The sequence below is a fragment of the Chinchilla lanigera genome, unplaced genomic scaffold (genome assembly GCF_000276665.1).
Source record: "Chinchilla lanigera isolate Chin_1 unplaced genomic scaffold, ChiLan1.0 scaffold00034, whole genome shotgun sequence".
Lineage (NCBI taxonomy): Eukaryota > Metazoa > Chordata > Mammalia > Rodentia > Chinchillidae > Chinchilla > Chinchilla lanigera.
The window spans coordinates 16232776-16251088 of NW_004955435.1; the positions used below are offsets into that span (position 1 = coordinate 16232776).

At 44.8% G+C, this 18313-nt stretch overlaps 1 long non-coding RNA gene across 1 annotated transcript; it reads right to left on the reverse strand.

Moving 5' to 3' along the window:
- Positions 1-12950: 12950 nt before the first annotated feature.
- Positions 12951-17613, reverse strand: LOC102007690. The gene is made up of 5 exons (XR_261703.2): positions 17446-17613; positions 14922-16060; positions 14608-14651; positions 14249-14490; positions 12951-13880 (listed from the first exon to the last, which is right to left on the reverse strand). It is a non-coding gene; the product is annotated as an uncharacterized LOC102007690 (long non-coding RNA).
- Positions 17614-18313: the final 700 nt, after the last annotated feature.

Sequence of the window (18313 nt, forward strand, 5' to 3'; positions counted from 1 at the left end):
ATCTTCTGATCTGTTTCATTGATCCTCAGATCTGTTTTTTTTTTGCCAGTACTATGCAAATTTTATCACATAGCTTTGTAGTATAATTTCAAGTCAGAGATTGTGATGCTTCCTGCCTTGCCTTTGTTGCCCAGGATTGCCTTTGCTATTCTAGATCTCTTCTGGTTCCAGATGAATTTTAAGAAAGTTTTCTCTAGAGCTGTGAGGTATGCTAATGGTATTTTGATTGGAATTGCATTAAATCTATTACTCTTTGATGAACATTTGAAAAAACTGAATAAACACCAGCTATCAGACTTCTGAAGCCAAAAGTCTTAGTGATTCTTGAATTCTGAGACTCACGAGGAGGCCATGCTGGTTCTTTCCTGAAAAATCCATATGCACCTAAAGCATCACTTGAGCAGAACACTGTGAGCTTTCTTGCATTCACCTTTGTACATCCAATGACTTGATTCATATCATATCATAATTGAAGCAATGGGTCTGGCAATCTGAGATCCAACAGATCTTCCAGGGGATTCTGATAATGGGCTAGAGTTTGAGAATCACAGCTTTAAAGAAAAGGGCAAATGTGTGCCAAATTGCAAACAGATTGGGGACAACACTGTATTTGTTGCTATGAAGATCCAAAGGTAACTTTGTATTTACTGTGTTGCAATCTGTATTTTATAGAGTACTCTGTCTAACAGCAGCAGGTGCCACACCCACAAAGCCTTCCCAAAGGGGAAGCCAGTGACTATGATGCTTTAAGGAGAAGCCACAAAGTCCATGAAGAAGTGACAACAACATGAAGTAATTTCTCTTTTTTTTTTTTTTGGTCTTTTTTGAGACAGGATCTCTTTATGTAGTTCAGGCTGGCACCATCATGCCCAGCTAGTAATTTCAAATACATTGATAAAATTAGGAAGGTCACAGCTGGGCAGGGTAGGGCACATCTGAAATCCAAACAGTCTGGAAGGCTAAAGCAGGACAATCACAACCTTAGAGTCTTAGTGAGACCCTGTCCCAATATTTTTAAAAAAGGGCTAGGGTGCTAAGGACCAGCCCGATGAGGTATAGAGCAGGCAATAATTAATATTAATAAATTGGCATGCTGGGTGTTGTGGTGCACACCTGTAATCCCAGCACTTGGGAGGCTGAGTCAGGAGGATCCTGGTGAGTTCGACACCAGCCTGGGCTACAAAGTAAGCCTAAGGCCAGCCTGAACTACATAGCAAGACCCTGTCTCAAAAAGGCAAAAATAAATAAATAAATAAATAAATAGGCACAAAAATAAATTGAGAGTCTATCCTAGGCCTATGTGACTTGTGGTATGACCCCCGCCCAGCTGGTTTAAGGACAGATTAATCTTTAAGCCAATGGCCAGAGCTGAGACTAGCAAACAGTCCCTCAAGTTCTGGTGCTTCAAAGCAAAATAACATGGCAGCTGAGGACTTGACTCATGTAAATTCTATCTCAGTATTCACAGTTAGTAAACAATCACTTTATTATTTAACCCTGATCTTTTCCTGTGCAATTTTCCAAAAATGCATTGATCTTCAATTCTTAAACCTTGACTGAGTCAGCAGTACACCCCCAGCACTTCCTGCAGCCCACCAGCACACTCTCCAATCAAGCTACACACCTTGTAAAAGCCAAAGACACCATAACTCATGGTTCTAGCCCTTCATTGGGCTTTGACCATCCTGGTGCCCCTTGTAACTAAAAATATATGTTTTGTTTTTGTTTTGTTTTTCTTTCGGTACCAGGAGTCAAACTCATAACATTGTGCTTGCCAGGCAGGCGCTTTGCCACTGAGCTAAATCCCCAGCCCCTAAAAATATATGTTTTGTCTATATTTCGTTCTGTCATTGTACCTCTGAGCAGAGATCAGTGGTCCTAGGCCAGGGTCCCTAGAGTGGGGAGGTAGCTCATTGGAATGGCTTTGGGTTCAATCTCATTCCCCCACTCCACCCCACAAAAAAGGAAGGTCATGAGGAAAAACGCAATTGAAAGGTAATGAGATATTCACCACCATCTTAGACTATCTGTTTTAGATCCTATATATAAAGGTGATCCTGAGATAAGAATCTGTATTCATCCCAGCACTCAGGAGGCTGAGGCAGGAGGATCATTGTGAGTTCAAGGCCAGCCTGAACTGCATAGTGAGACCTTTTCTCAAAAAAACATCAAAACAAAACAAAACAAAACAAAGGTAAGAATCTGTATTCAAAAGGAATATTTAAAAAGCAGTGAATTTGCTATGGTTCCTACAGACCTTGGGGATGGGGACAGAACAAGAGAAACCCTAACATATGAAGAATGTGAGCACCAGTCCAGAACTGGAGACTGTTATGGGCCCTGGAACTGTGGTGTTTGTGGGAGGGGCTGCGCACTTTGTACATGCTGTGTTGGGTGACCTGACCGCCCTCTCCACATATAGTTTCTTCCCCCAGAAATACCGAGGCAGTGGCTTGCTCGGGCCTGACAGGAGTTTCCTTGGAATCATGTCACTTTAGGATCTCCTCCAGAGAGCTGCAGGCCTCCTCAGAGACTCTGACCTTTGGGCCTATTTGGGGAGAACTGGGCAGCATGGTGGCATTGTGGAGTGCCATCCAGGCATCCCATGTTGGCACAAGGATGGTCCCTATGGAGACACAGGTATATCTAATGTCCTCCAAGGGTTGGTGAGGGTCCCTGTGGCCAGGGGACAGTACAGGATTCTGGTTCATCTGATGCCCACCATCTGGAGACACATTCTAAGAGGAGAGTTTGAGCATGCAAGCTCTGCAGACACATGTTAGGCTTTGTCATTTTCTGACTGGATGAACTTGGACAAGTAAAGGAACTTGTCTGAGCCTTCATTTTCCTTTTCCTAAAACAGGAATATGAATGTATTAGCTATTGTCACTTCATAAAGGTTTAATAGGCTAAAGCAATGAAGTCCCAGGTGTAGAGGTCCCAGGCAGAGGTGAGCTGCAGTTACTGCAGTATCTATGCAGAAGAGACCAGGGAAGGGGTCCAACTCGTTCCCAACTCATACAGAGATTTGGTTTTGGTTTTGGTACCAGGAATCGAACTCGGGACAGTACGCTTGCCAGGCAGGTGCTGTGCTGCTGAGCTATCTCCTTGACCCTTGTACTGAGATTTAGTAGAGGGAGCTTATGCTGCAGAATGTTAGTGTATATTACAAAGACTGCTTGGATTTTTAAAAATTAGGAAATCAACAGAGGCCAATCATGTAGCACCTATCTCCCTCTCCTGATCCTCAGTCTCTAAAAATATATGTTTTTATATATTTGAGGGGACAGTTATGGAAGGTCCAGAGGTATTTGGTGTCTCTCAGGTGCTACAAACAACTGTCTCTGGATGCCTGTGCTTGTGTTGCCAGTAAGCCAAGGTTCTTTTGTTCAGTTCAGATGGAAATAATGAATTGGCCACGTGCGGCTCTGCTAGCCATCCTGATGTAATCAGACGACACCAAATAAGGCTGGATGTCAACAGCTGACACAGCCAGCTGCTGATCATAGCCACTGCTGACCACTGTCTTCCAGTGCGAGCTCCTAGTAGTTGGGAGAGAGGACTCAGAAATGGGTTGCCTTGGAGACTCTTTGTCCAGGAGATTTTACCCCAAAAATGACCAGGGCTAAGACCACTCCAACTCAAAGTAAGGCTAACCTGTAAATCGAAAACAAGTTTATTTCAACTTGTTTGAGAGTCTATGAGGCATCTAGGAACATAACAAGCCTATGACTACAGGTGCCTTTTGGCCTCTCGCCTATCCAAGTGGTTTATTAACAGAACAATGTGAGAAGAAAAAGGTCTGTTTTCCAGATAGGTAGGAGCAGAAGTTATCATAGTGATCATCCATGACCTTGCTTGTTACTTCACTTGTAACATCTCCAGATTTTATTGGCCACCTAGGTCTTATTAACCCTGGACCTCAGGCTGCTGCTTATCTGGCTGAGGACTGGTCAGCCTCGCTCCACCTTGGGCCCAGTGCCTCTCTAGCTGCCTACTATCTTCTGCCTAACTTGCCTGTCTATAATATTCCCCCCTCTGAAGAGTTATTCCTAACTGCCATTAAGGACAAATGGGTGATGACAGATTGAACTTTTTTTTGAGAAAGATTCTTACTATGCAGTTCAGGGTGGCCTTGAGCTCACTTTGTAGCTCAGACTGGCCTCGAACTCACAACGATCCTCCTGCCTCAGCCTCCCAAAGAGACCTGGGATTACAGGCCTGTGCAGCCACACGCGGCTTACCTTTTTTTGGACCTATCTAACTTTCTTGTGCTGAGAAGGGCTGGAGATAGAAATGTTTGTAGTTGTCAAGGGCACTGTCTAGAGGGTCTGACTAAGGGCCCTGAGGCATCACCATCTTTTGTAGCTGGGTGGCTTTCAATCTGGAAGAGACAAAGCCAGTCACACAATTCAATATGTGAGGTCCCAGTCTATTTGGCCACCATTCCATGACAATGGAAGGCACAGCTCATTTCCTCTCACATGGAAGAAGTTTCAGAAGGCAACTCAATAATTTCCCTCAGGAAGTCACTAATAAGTTATGAAAGTTAGAATTTGAAGTCAATAATCTTGCCACATATGGGTGCTTCCATCCCCTTTCATAGAAGTTACAGGTATTATAAACTAGTCAGTAATTTATATCCACATCAATTCTGACAGCTCTGCAACTATGACCCTCAGCAAAATTCTACTTTTCTATTCCCTGTGACAAAAGGAAATCTAGAAATAATTTAGCTTCTGGGTGCAACAAACTACAGAGATTATGAAATTATATCTAAATCTGAAGCATATCTTTAGCATCATTGCAAATATACATAATTAGTGTTTTATATTGAAGGATTGCTTGGAAATGATATAAAAACCATAGCTTTATGACTAAGTTTATCCTCCTAGGGCTTTCTCAGAATTCAAACATCCAGAAAATAAAAATTGTAGTATTTTTGTTTCTCTACATTGCAAGTACTAGAGACAACAAGCAATTGTATTGACAATTGTCTATAGTTCTGCTCTCCTGGGCTTTTCCACTCAATTTTTGGTATTCCTTTCTTCCATGGATGCATCTTTTTTCTCTGCCATGGCCCCAGAGATATTGTAGATATTATTTACGAGAAGTCTCTCTTTTGAAGGCTATATGATGCAGTTCTTTGCTGAACACTTAATTGACAAAGCAGAAGTGATTGCTGTCACAGGTATGGCCTATGACTATTAGGTGGCCATTTGCAATACACTACTCTTCCATCATGAACTGGTAGCTCTGTAGCTTTCTGAAGTGGGTGACTTTGATGGGGCGCTCCTGTATTCTGTCATACAAGTAAGTTCTTTAACTTCCTAGCTTTCCTTTTGTGGCCCAAATATTATTATTTCACATGTGATTTGTACCCATGACTGAAGCATGCCTGCACCTATGTGCATATGTCTTTGGTCTTCTGGTGGGGGCCGGCAGTGAGTTTATCTGCATTATATTCTTTGTTGCTTGTCTCCTACAGTGTTATTCTCTCTCTCTCTCTCTCTCTCTCTCTCTCTCTGTCGTGCAGTTCTGAAGGGTATCGAGGGCTCTCTACACCTGTGGATTTCCCATTGCTCTAATGGTTTTATTATTTGTCCCATGCATGTTTACATATGCATGACCTTCAACTACCTTCTCCTTTGCCAAAATGGTGGCTATATTTTATTTACATTGTGTTATCCCCCTTACTCAGCCCTTTGAATCAGTGTTTTAGAAATAGAGACTTGAATTTGGGCATGGTGGTGCATGCCTGTAATTCCAGCACTCGGGAGGCTGAGGCAGGAGGATCTTTGCGAGTTCAGGCAAAGGAATACAGGCCAGCCTGGAATACAAAGTGAGATCAAGGTCAGCCTGAACTGCATAGTGAAACCCTGTGTCAAAAAGACAAAAAAAAAAAAAAATAGAAATAGAGACTTGAAAAGTGCCTTTAGGAAAGTGTTGGAGAGATTGGTAGTGGTTTCTAGTAAAAATTACAGCTTTTTCAAATCAGGACACCACTTGCCTATCTAGTTATCTGCTTCAACTACAATGATTAAAATGTCCTTTTTGTAACATTCATGCCAAGCACTAACATTTCCCAGAGCAATTTTTCTTCTTGGAAAAAAATACTTCCCCCTCAAGAACAGGTTGGACAGAAGGGAAAACACAAAGGCATAGAGACACAAGGGCCATGTTGCATGCAGAAATTGATGAGTGCTTGGATCATGCAGGGAGCAGGATAGGAGGTGAACAGACAGGGCTGTCCAGCTGAAGGATAGAGGACTTTGAAATTCCAATGAGGAGATTTGCCATTTGTCTCTTGTATTGATAGGAGTCATCTGAAGGATTTAAGCTGGAGAGTCACGACGTTATATTTTTGTCTTGTGTCTTAATTTTCTTGCTGCTGAGACAAAATACACAAAACTCAAGTTTAAAAGAGGAAAAGTTTATTGAAGTTCACAGTTTGTAAAGGTTTTAGTTCATACTTGGCTGGCTCCAAGACAGAGTGACATGGCAAAGGAACATCGGAGAGCAAGCAGGAAGAAGGCATAAGCAGCAAGTAACAAGCAACAAGCAGTGATTCTGTCTCTAAAACCTCACCTTCAGGGCAGGTAGCAGTCACACCCAGGGTAGGCACCCTTCATCCTAGCATCACACCATGAATCAATCCCAGCATCACATCCTTGATCCCAGCAGCCTTAGATCCAGCCACCTCCAAAAATCCCCACCTTCTGGGGATATAGCTCAGTGGCACAAGTGCCTGCCTGGCAAGCACAAGGTCCTGAGTTTGATTTCTGGTACCAAAAAACCTCCACAAAAATCCCCACTTATGGCCACATGAAACTTTGAAGAGATATCTAGATACAAGTTGTAATATTTTGGCAAGAAATTAAAGTTGAAATGACTATGGAAAGAGGCACTTAGAATATTGAAGTGATCAAGGCAGAGAAGGTGAAATGTGTTCCCAAAGAATGGAGCATTTCACATGAAGATTAGAAATATGTCTCAACATCTCTTGGATTGTTTAACTGATTTTCATTCCTTTCTATGCATAAGTCAGTGTAGGCTTAAACATCATCAACCTGACCCCGGATCTCACAGGGATGCTACCCACTCTTTTCAGCCTCTTTGTTTATTCAAAGTATTGCCCACTTTCAGGGTGTTCGTGACTGCCTTTGGTTTAATGCTGAGCTGTTTAATGCTCCTCTTTTCCTGGGATACTGTGGTGGAAGCAAGTGTGTAGAGCACTGGTTGTGGCAAAACCAACCATCAACATTGTGTAATGTTGCTTCACATGGGAAGGCTGGAAGTGATTGAGAAATAGCATGATCTCTTATTTAGGAGGCAATTTCACATCTGATCCAAGGCTATTTCTCCTGTCAATGTGATGAGACCGAACAAGAAGAAAGCTCATAGTTATGGAACACCTTCTTTATAGAAGTCATCATGCCTGGTGTTCTTGCACTATCTGTTATGTTTAATGTTAAGACACTGATCAGTGAGTATTTTGACCACATCTACAACAGAAGTCCACGTAAGTCTCTGTATGTCCCTGGCCTCTTGTTGGAACGCAGTGGGTTAAATGTTGCCCAAGAATAAAGGAAATTTGTCTGAAACACTATGCAATATGTGGTGGCTAGCCACTCAACACCCACTTCCCCTGGCATCACTGGATATTTTGCAGCATTCACTACAGTTAACCTGAAATCACTTTCAGGAATGTTCTCAATCCCCATGTTTTACTGCATGTTTTACTAATTTTTTGTAGCATTCACTCTCATCAAATGGTAGTCTCATGTTATATGTGCTACCAAACTGAGCACCTCATCATGTTACTATATATTTTGTTTTTTGTTTTTTGTTTGTTGGGTTTTTTTTTTTTTTCTTTTTGAGACAGGGTCTTGCTATGCAGTTCAGGCTGGCCTTGAGCTCACTTTGTAGCCCAGGCTGGCCTCTAACTCAGTGATCCTCCTGCCTTAGCCTCCCAAGTGCTGGGATTACAGGTGTATGTCACCACGCCCAGCTGTGTTACTTTTTTTTTTTTTTTTTTTTGGTTTTTCTCCGGTACCGGGAACCAAACTCACGACCTTGCGCTTGCCAGGCAGGCGCTTTTGCCGCTGAGCTAAATCCCCAGCCCCCCAGCTGTGTTACTTTATAAATTACTACTTATGTAATTTTCAAGAAATAGTAAAATACTTCCAAGTTTTTGGGCCCGAGTCACTGCAAGGAGAAGAGCTTTTGCTGTACATTAAACACAACTAGTACTTGATAGAGACCTCTACAGAGCGGCTCTGAGCAGGATTTAAAATTAACTGATTGGCTTTCTATGTTTACTTGTGAGTCTGTCCAAGGCCTAGGCCCCTTTTCTGGAGATGGGCTGTGGATTCATGGTAAGCAAACCCCTGTAAATCACTGGTCTCAGTGGAGGCCTGTGGTGGCCTGTGATGCTGTGATGCCTCAAAGGACAAGACAAGGCCACAGCTAAGGACACCTGGCTTCACCCCCAATTAACTAGATAAAGACTATAGCTGCAGGCATCTCACTCCTGAGGTGAAGACCTTCTTGGAGATAATGTAGTTCTCCTAAATTAATATAATACATTATTTGAAGAAATCCCAAGGTCCTGCCTAGATTCCCACAATTTCTTCAGTATCCTGTCCCTTTGTTTGATAACCAAATAAATATAGGCTACCCAGAGAAGTTCCTTATCTTAGCCCCCAGAAAATCTCAAATTCAGTTAGAGGATTTTGATCCTCCTGGAGCCCTAAAATCATACCACTTGTCTCTTATTTAAGCATTTGCCATATACTGCTTTGGGAGATTGCAAGCCTGATCAGTCTGCAATAACTAAGTGATAATATAAACTCATTAAATATTCAGAATTAAATTTTTAGTATTAGAAATTTGGAGGGGTCTAGATGGAGTGATGCCCATGGTAAGTTGTTGGAGTTCCCTATGGCTGTGTCCCTCTCTGACTCTGGATGAAAGTAACCTGGTGGGCCAGGGATGTAGCTTGGCGGCACAGTGCCTGCCTAGCAAGCGTGAGGTCGTGAGTTTGATTTCTGGCAACAAAAAATAAAAAAAAAGAAAGTAACCTGGTGGAACCTTGGTGGAGTCAGTATCAGCTTTCATTGAATGATATCTTTAGTGTTTTCTATTTCTGTGTAACCAGTAACACAAAACATATGTTTATAAGCTCCATTTTCCATGGATCACTGGTGTGGTCACAGCTGTTCGAGGCACCCTGCTCATGGTGTTAAAGATCTGTGCTCATTGAGATGGCTGTGCTGTGGTACCAGCTGAAGCTTCTGACCCATTCTGTGCTATGTTGTAGAACCCATTTCATGTCACATGTAGAACACATGACTTAAATCTGACCCTAACTGAAGCCCAAATTCTAGCTCTAAACTTAAACTATGCTCTAAGCCTAACAATATCTCTAACACTAAACCTAGTCCTAGTGCTATAAATATCCCTGACCTCAGCCATAACCCTAAATTTACCTGTAGCACTAGGCTTAATGCTATCCTAACTTTAAACCTGAAAGTAAATCTAAAACTAAACTAATCCTAAGATACCCTAGTCCTAAAGCTGAGTTCTATATACCTAACCTTCTACCTAAGTCTAAAACAAACACAAACCTGAAACTGAAACCTAATCCTAACTCTAGCTACACTGCTAGCGACAACCCTATGCCTAAACTTCACCCAAACTCAGCAAATATCCTGGACCTCAAACTCTGTCCTAACCCTTAGTTCCAGCTGTAGCTCTAATTCTCATTGTAAACCTGTCCTTAACCCTAACTCTAGAACTATCTTTAACCCTAATCCTAAACCTTTAAACCTAATCCTAAACCTAAGCATAGGCCAAGCTCAAGACACAAACCTAACCCTAACCATATACCTTACCCTTACCCTAGAACTAGTACCAGCCCTAACATTAAACTAAGCCAGACCTAAACCTAAACCTAAACCCAGGAACTAGCCCTAGCCCTATCCCCAGGGATAGACTTCACCTTATTTTTAACTGTTACCCTAGCTTTCACTCTAGTCCTAATCCCAATCCTAATCTTAAACCTAGTACTTGCCTTAACCCTAGCCTAAATGTAACCATAATGTTAATCTTAACCATAACCCTAACCCTAACCTTCAAACTAACCCCAACTGTCTTAGTTACTTTTCTCATTGCTAAGAAAATATACCTGATACCTGGATAGTTAACATGGTTTTTCTTCTGTCTTCTATTTCTATGCTGAAAGAAACTGTCAGTGAGTCTTTGGTTGATCAGTATTGCATGTCTATATCTGTTTTCATGAGAAGCCACTTTGAAGATATCAATATGTAATACAACAACCATTGTTAATTCCCTACCACTTTATTTGTAACTCCGTATTGTCTGTACTGTTCTTTTGCTGTGTTGTAAAATGTTGTCTGTCTGTTAATGTTTTCCTCCTTTTATTTTTAAAATAAAAAAAAAAGAAAATATACCTGATACCTAAATTTAAAAGAGGAAAGTTTTATTGGAGCTCACAATTTGTAGAAGTTTTAGTCCATAGTCACCTGGCTCCAAGGCAGAGTGGCATGACAGAGGGGGATTGCAGAAGAGAAACAGTCCATCAAGGGGCAGGGCAGGCCCAAGGCATGAAAGCAACAAAGTAGCAGTGAAGCAGTAGCAAGCAGCAGCAGCAGCAAGGAAACTTCCCTTTATATTTCACCCAACCTACCTGCTCTTTGGGTGGAGTACCTTCAATTCCAGCATCATACCCCAAATCCCAACGTTACACACTATCCCAGCATCACGTAACGTAGATCCAGCCACCTTCTAAAAACCGAACCTACAACCATATGAAGCTTTAGAGAACCTCTAGAGAACCTCTAGAGAACCTCTAGATATAAGCACTAACACTAACTTTAATCTTCACACTAGCCTTGCTAGTCCTAATCCTAACCTATCCTAATCCTAAAAATTAACCCTTAACCTAATGTTAGATCCAGCCCCGCCTTTCTGATCCCCTTTTGCGCTTATGTGGTAGAAACTGTTTCAGATGTAAAACACATGACCTAAATCTAACTGCAACCCTAAACCCTTCCCTATCACAAGGGATACCACTAGCCCTAGATCTACCCTAACCATAACCATAACACTAACCGCTACCATAGTACTGGTGCTAACTCTAACCAAGCGCTAAACTTTACTCTAGGAGTAACCCTAACACTCAGCTTAATACTTCATTCTAACACTAATCTTAACACTAACCACAGACCTATCACTAAACCTAGATCTAACACGTATCCTAATGAAAACCCAACATCTAACCTAGACATAGTCCTCACACTCATCCTAGTCCTAGCCATAACCCTAACACTGAACCTAACCATGACCTAAACTATAACACTAGTGTAATCCTAGCCATAACAGTAATACTAACCCTAAACCTAAACCTAACTCAAACACTACCTTCTAAGCATAACCCTAGCTCTAGACGTTGGCCAAACTACAGCCCTAAATGTAACCCTAACAATAACATTAACAGTAATCCTAACAAAAACCGTAGCTCTGGTTTAGCCCTAAACCTAGCTTAACCCTAAGACTAACACTAACCCTAAACCTAATGCTAGCACTAGCTGTAACACTAGTCCTAATCCTAGCCCTAAGAATAACCCTAACCCTAATGGTTAACCCTAACCCTCCACCTAGACCTAACTATTGTAGTAACAATAAACTCTAACCCTATTTGTAACCCTAACTGTAACCCTAACCATAGTCTTAGCACAAACCATAAACCAAGCCTAAATCCTAACACTAACCTTAATTTTAACACTAACAAAATCCCTTGCCCTAACCCTCATCATTCCAAAACACCAACCCTAGTCTTAATCATAAACTAAACCCTAACCCTACACCTAACCCTGGGCATAGTATTAACCCTGGCCCTAAATTTTAAATTGTAACCTTAACCCTAATGCTAACCCTAACTCTAGTCATAGCCCAAGTCTAGCCCTAACACTAATCCTAACCTTAACCCTAGCTCTACCACTGGCTCTAATCCAATCCCTAATCATAGCACTAAAGATACATCCATCCCCAAGTCTAACCCTAGCCATAACCTTAAACCCCAAACTCTCCCTTTACCTAATCCTAGCCCTAACTCAAAACATAACACTAACCTAAACCTAACCATAACTGTGACCCTAGCACTAGCATTATTCTGCGCCCTAGTTCAAACCCTAAGTCTAGCCCTAACCCTCACTGCAAACCTAACACTAACCCTGACTGTAGCACTACACCTACCTTAACCCTAGCTCTAACCCTATAGTTAACCCTAACTAGTGCTAGTACAGCTGAAATTCAAGTCCAGCCAGAACTCCAGGAGCCTCCCCTCTAACCCTGGCTCTTCTCAGGATGAGGGAGATTCAGGCCTCTAGCAGGACGATGACATCAGGACCTGGGAAGAGCCCAGGGCCACCTACCTCTAACAGTGAAGAGGCACAGAGAAAATGTTATGGCAAAAATTCAGGCTGTATTCCACAAGAGACCAAGAGAACAGACAAAGTTTTAATTTAGACCAGTCACCTTTCATCCCGATTTGCAAGTCCGGGAAGTGGGCGTGGACCTGTCTTTGTTCCCAGGTTATATACATTTTTGGTTTCCATGGTAACAGAAAGGAATGTTGTAGCCCTGGCCACATGTTGTTTTCCTTGTGCCACGTAACTGTGTCAGGATCCGGTCATGAGCCCAACCACAATGACATATACTTTCTGTACTCTGTTCTATATGTCCCCCTTTAGATAACCATACATTTCCTTTATGGTTACAGTGTTTATCTAGGGCCAGGGAAGGGATGAAACAACCCAGGCAGGGTCATAGGTGGTTATCTGGGTCCTGGTGTTCTTTGTCTTTAGAGAAGCATTCCAGGGCTAAGTCAGGACTGCAAAGTTAATTCTTTACAACCCTCTGGGATGTTTCTCAAGACACATTTTGAGGCTTGCATTAAGACTAGAATTATTCTATCTTAAAATGATATGCTAAGAGTCATTGTCCCCTACACAAGAAACACTTAGAGAACTGCTCTGCCAGGCGCTGCAGGACTGTGGGGTCACTTGTCTCCAAGCTGTGAGACCAGACCTGGCCCCAGCACTTACCCTGCCCATGGCTGGCACCTGTGTCCTAGCCCAGTCTCATGGGGCAGGAGTTACCGCTGCTGTGAGCTCTAACAGCTTCTCTTGCAGCTGGCCCAGCTTCCTGGCCAGCTCCTTCCTCTCAAGCTGCTCAGGTTATAGCGTGTTGTTGATATGGGTGTTGTCTTCACTCTACAGAGAATGGTAATCAGTGCCACCAGCACAGCCAGGCCCAGGACCTTAACCTGGGTGTCCATAGCAGAGGGCAGTATGCAGGATTCTCTCCATTTCCTGCCAGATGCTGGAGCAGGGGTCTGGCTCACGGGCACTTTCACAGTTGAGGGCTATATTGGTCCATTTTATTGTTAGTGTGTGTGTGAGGAGAAAGACCCAGAGGATTAAGTCTGTTGCTCTGCCCTGAAGGACCTGGCAGTGAGGAGCCCAGCAAGCAGTGGCCATGTACCAGCCTGAGGAAGCTGAACTTCAGCTAGGCCAAATGTTCCTTGAGCTCACAGTTCTGCTACTGACGGTATTGTGCTTGCTCTGGATACACTGCAGGATGTTCCTGTCCTCCGGTAACAGTGTGGCCCACAGCTCTGACTTGCACTCCAGCTGGCGCAGCCGCTCCTCATGCTTCAGGTTCCTTCTATACAGGCTCTGGCTTTGTTGCACCTGTGCATTAAGCTGCCCCAAGATGTGCTCCAGCTCATTCTGCAGCCACTGGAGCTCAGAAAACAGCTGCTGCTCCTCATGGCCCTGCTTGGGGCTCCAGGGCTGGGGGCACAGGTGAGAGGAAACAGCGGTAAGGGTGTGGGCCTCTGGCCTCTCAACAAGCTCCTCAGTGCTCAGCCCCCAGTTCAGGCTGCTTGCCCCGAACCTTGGCTTCCTGATTAATGATTTTGTATACTCAGATGATGGCCAGTCTTGAAGCTACTTTCCCATATGGTTCCTGGGTTGGGGTTGGCAGTGGGCACAACACCCTTCTCTGTAGATGGGGACAGCGAAGCTCAGAGACATGACAAGGTTGCCAGAGAAGCCTTGACCTTTGCAACAGTGCCCTTGAATCCACCCTACTCCTTGGGGCAGTGTGAGCCACTTCCACAGCCCAGGCCTTCCTCCATGTCCCCCTTGTCTGCACTCACCCATCTGTCTCCTCAGTTCTGCCATGGTTCCTTCCAACTTCTGGACCTTCCTGTCACGCTCCTTCTCCTCCTCCTTTAACTTGCACATCAGCCCAAGGCACAGGGCACAGTAGATGGAGGGAGGGACTGGCGACCTCGGGTACATCTATCATCTATCCAGTATCCTTCCCATCTCTCCACTTCTGCCTCCAATCTGTGGTACCTCCGTGATGAGTCTTTGGATCTGGGTCCAAGAGAAATTCCTAGGGATGGAGACACAGGGTCATGGGGGCAGTGGCTAAGTGGGAAAGAGGCTCATGGGCAATGGCCTGCCCTGACCCCGTAGCCTAGAGACTCCTGCCCCACTAGGAGACACTCACTGGATCTCAGGAAGGAGCTTGCAGCACCTGGTGGCATCCTGGCTCTGTGGAGACAGAAAAGAGGTGGTGATTCCACTTCCAGTAAGAATCACCCAGGGGTAGCCTGAGCCAAGCTCAGAACTCCAACCTCCCCAGACTTCACAGAAAAGCCTCACTGTGGACTCCCCATCCTAGTCCCCAGAGAGACACATGGCTCCAGGGGACAAACAGCCTGAAGAGAGGAGAACAGATGCTGGAGAGGGCACAGTCCTTTGGAGAGTGGTAAGGGGAGAGGACACAGCAAAGACAGCAGACAAAAGGGAAAAGGCACAAACCTGAAGTGGAGGGATACCACACGTTGACACAGTGTCATCATGAGGTCTTGCAGAAGCAGTGTGCTCTTTTGTTGCCGGTCACAGAAGAAAGTGGGCTTAAGGGCGCCATGAAGGAAAGAAGTTGCCTAAGTGCCATGGACCCAAAGGGGTGGGGCCGGCAGATTGTTGCTGCTGTCAGAGGGAAAGTCACGTGCTGGTAGGCACTGGAAGTGTGCACAAGGCTTTCACAGGCTCCGGGCAACATGGCATTTTAAGCAGGGGCTGACAGCCTCCTTCCAGAATCCAAGATGACCTTGCTGTCCCTGCGGCTCAGCCAAAGACTGTCCAGACTGTGAGCTGAGGCGTCCCCAGCAGGTGCAAGGAAGATGTGCCCAAGTCAGGGAGGCACTGTTCCGCAGAGCCACTCTGAGCTGCAATGTGCCTGACGCTCATGTGCATTTTAAGTCCAGACTTCCCCTAAGGGGTCACTGCGACACAAGAGGTGCAGCTACAAATTAAGTTTGAAAGACACTGCAGCCCAGGGAAAAAAGTTCCTCATGACACCCTCATGAGCTTACTAGCTCATGGCAAAGGGGAACCCAGACTCAGGTCTTCACCTGATCCTGGTGCCCAGCGCTCTCCTCACATGCCTTCGGGTCTGTCAGAGAACCTGAGCGTAAGTGGCTCTTCTCACTGGCCTGGCTTCCCTTAAGGCTGAGGAAAATCAAATACCAGCTACCATGTACTAAAGGTTTGCTCTGCACCAGTCCTGGGGGATTGACATAAAAATATTTCCTCTAAACTTCACAAATGTACATGAAATTACACAGCCACCACCACCACCACCCCTTTTTTTTTTGCTGTGTTCAGGATCAGACCCAAGACTTGATACAAGCTTGTCAAGAACCCATCCACTGAACCAGAACACGATTTGCCCATCAAGGGCAGAATTGTTACTACCTTACACTTTTCTCATCTGAACCTTGACCCTCTACTGCCATTTCAGTCCCATGCTTAACAGCCTGGCCAGCCATGATTCACAGCTTCATATAGGTGACAGTCACCACCACCGGATGTCTCAGGTTGTGTGCTGTTTTTCATCTTTTTATTCTTTGGCACCACTCGAATGCCACCAAGGTTGTTCCTTCTTTGAGACTCAACTGCAGAAAGAAAAAGCAATGATACTCGTGAAAATCATAAGCCCATGTTCACATCCTGCACACTTTCTACAGAACACTCATGCACGCCATCTGCTGAATGCTTCCAACAATCATACAAAGTGCTGTAATGACCAGTTAAATGATTGAACAAATGAACTGTGGGAGAAGGAAAGAAAGGAGGGGAGGAGGGAAGGAAAGAAAAGAAAAAAAAGCAGGCAAGCAAGTTGGCACTATGGTGTGTGCCTGTAATCTCAAATACTGGGACTTTGGGGCAACAGGATCATAAGAATGAGGCAAACCTGAGGGGGCAAAACAAGCAATAAAAAACCACCTCAACATAGAAAAGATAAAATAAGTGCTGGGCAAGTGGTCCTGTGCTCTCTGAACTTGATCCCTAGGACTACCAGAAAAAAGGCAATAAAAGGGGTGGGGCGTAGCTCAATAATAGAGAGCTTGCCCCACTTGTGAAGGCTGTGGGCTTAATCGCGTGAGCGCGCACGCGAACACACACACATACACACACACACACACACACACAGATTTCAAATGTAAAGTGAATTTAGAGAACATTTTGAGTCTCTGGAGAGTGGAATTCTGGGCGGAAACTGACACAAACCTGTTCTCCTGGGGTCACCCAGAGACACTCAACTTTTTGAGCTCCCACATGGAGTTTTCATATTGTCAGTGTCTAAAGAGTCAGGCGACTAAAATCCTCTGTGCACCCACTCCTGCGGTCCCATCCCCTTCTAGGTGGAAATCTGTGTCTCCACCAGAGAAGCCAGAAAGAAGGTAAAGACACTTTAGGGGACCAGGTAGGAAGATCAAGAGCCAGGTTGGATGTAAGGGCGATCTGGCTGTGACATCTGTCACCCCGTTGATCGCCAGGATTGATTTGGCTGATCTGGCTGGCTAGGTGGGTGTCCCCTTCCTCGCTCAACACTCCATGTGCATCCCTCCTGAGCTGCGCGCTCCAAGAGGAGGGAAAAAAAAGATCAAGAGCCAGGTGAGGGGTAGTGATGACTGTGTCCAGTGGACGGGGTCTTTAGCACACTCTGCTCCTCCCTCCCTGTCCCCAGAATCTGTGCCCCTACCCTCCTCTGTGTTCAGAGGGGAAGGGAAGGAGGTCCTCTGAGATAGGGCTCAGGGGGTACTGTGTGAGGTACTGGCAGGAGGCCAGTGCCAAGCCCCAAGTGGGGCCCCAGGAGTGACCAGCAGAGTCACCAAAACCGGGAAGGAGGCAGGGCTGTGAGGAGAGGGGCTGTGATAGGATTTGATGGGGGCGCTGAGGGTCCCTCCCCATTTGCCTCCATGGTGAAACAGACTCTGACAAAGGAGCTGCCATCTAGGTACTTTGGGTCCAGGAGCTGGGACCCTGTGCGCTTTACCTTTTTTTTTCCTTCGCCCCCGCAGCCAGTTTCTGCCTGTAGGTTTCCTCAGAAATGCCACGGCAGGGACAAGGGAAAGGGGTGTGACCGCTTCAGTACAGACCCTCCCATCCCTAGGCAGTTTCTTCCAACAGGACTCTGAGACTCTGCGTAGCTCTGCAAACCGCCTTCAAGAAACGTTAACCAGGAGGCGGAGCTAAACTCATCAGTTGGGTGTGGCCTCAGACCTCTACTCCCATTGGTCTAGGGGAATGATAATGCCATAAGGGCGGGTCAGAGGTTGGGGAGGGGGAGTTGGGGGAATGGGGTGGAGTTGAGGGGTGGAGTGGGAGAGTGCCATTAAAGCTGTAGGCAGCTGCTATTCCAAGCCACCCTAGGGAGCTGTGACAGAAGGGGCTGGGAGGAAGGCAGAGGCCAGGTCAAGGTTTCTGAAATGTCCCACAGATAGCTGTGTACAGAGTGCATTCCATTCAAACAAAAATAGTATAGTTTATCAATAAAAGTTATTCTATAATAGTCTAAACAGTGTTTCTTGTAATGGATGGAATTGATTCTAGATAGTCTTGATCTATAAGCAGGACTAGTGAGCAATGATGAATACGTGGCTAACTCTAAAGAAACAATCTGTTCAATAATATTGGATGAGCCAGGCATGGTGGCGCACGCCTGTAATCCCAGCACTCGAGAGGCCGAGGCAGGAGGATCGTTGCGAGTTCAAGACCAGCCTGGGCTACAAAGTGAGCTCCAGGCCAGCCTGAACTGCATAGCGAGACCCTGTCTCAAAAAGACCAAATAATAATAATAATAACAATAATAATAATATTGGATGGTAGGAGCAAAGTACTGAACTAAAAAATACTGGAAACAG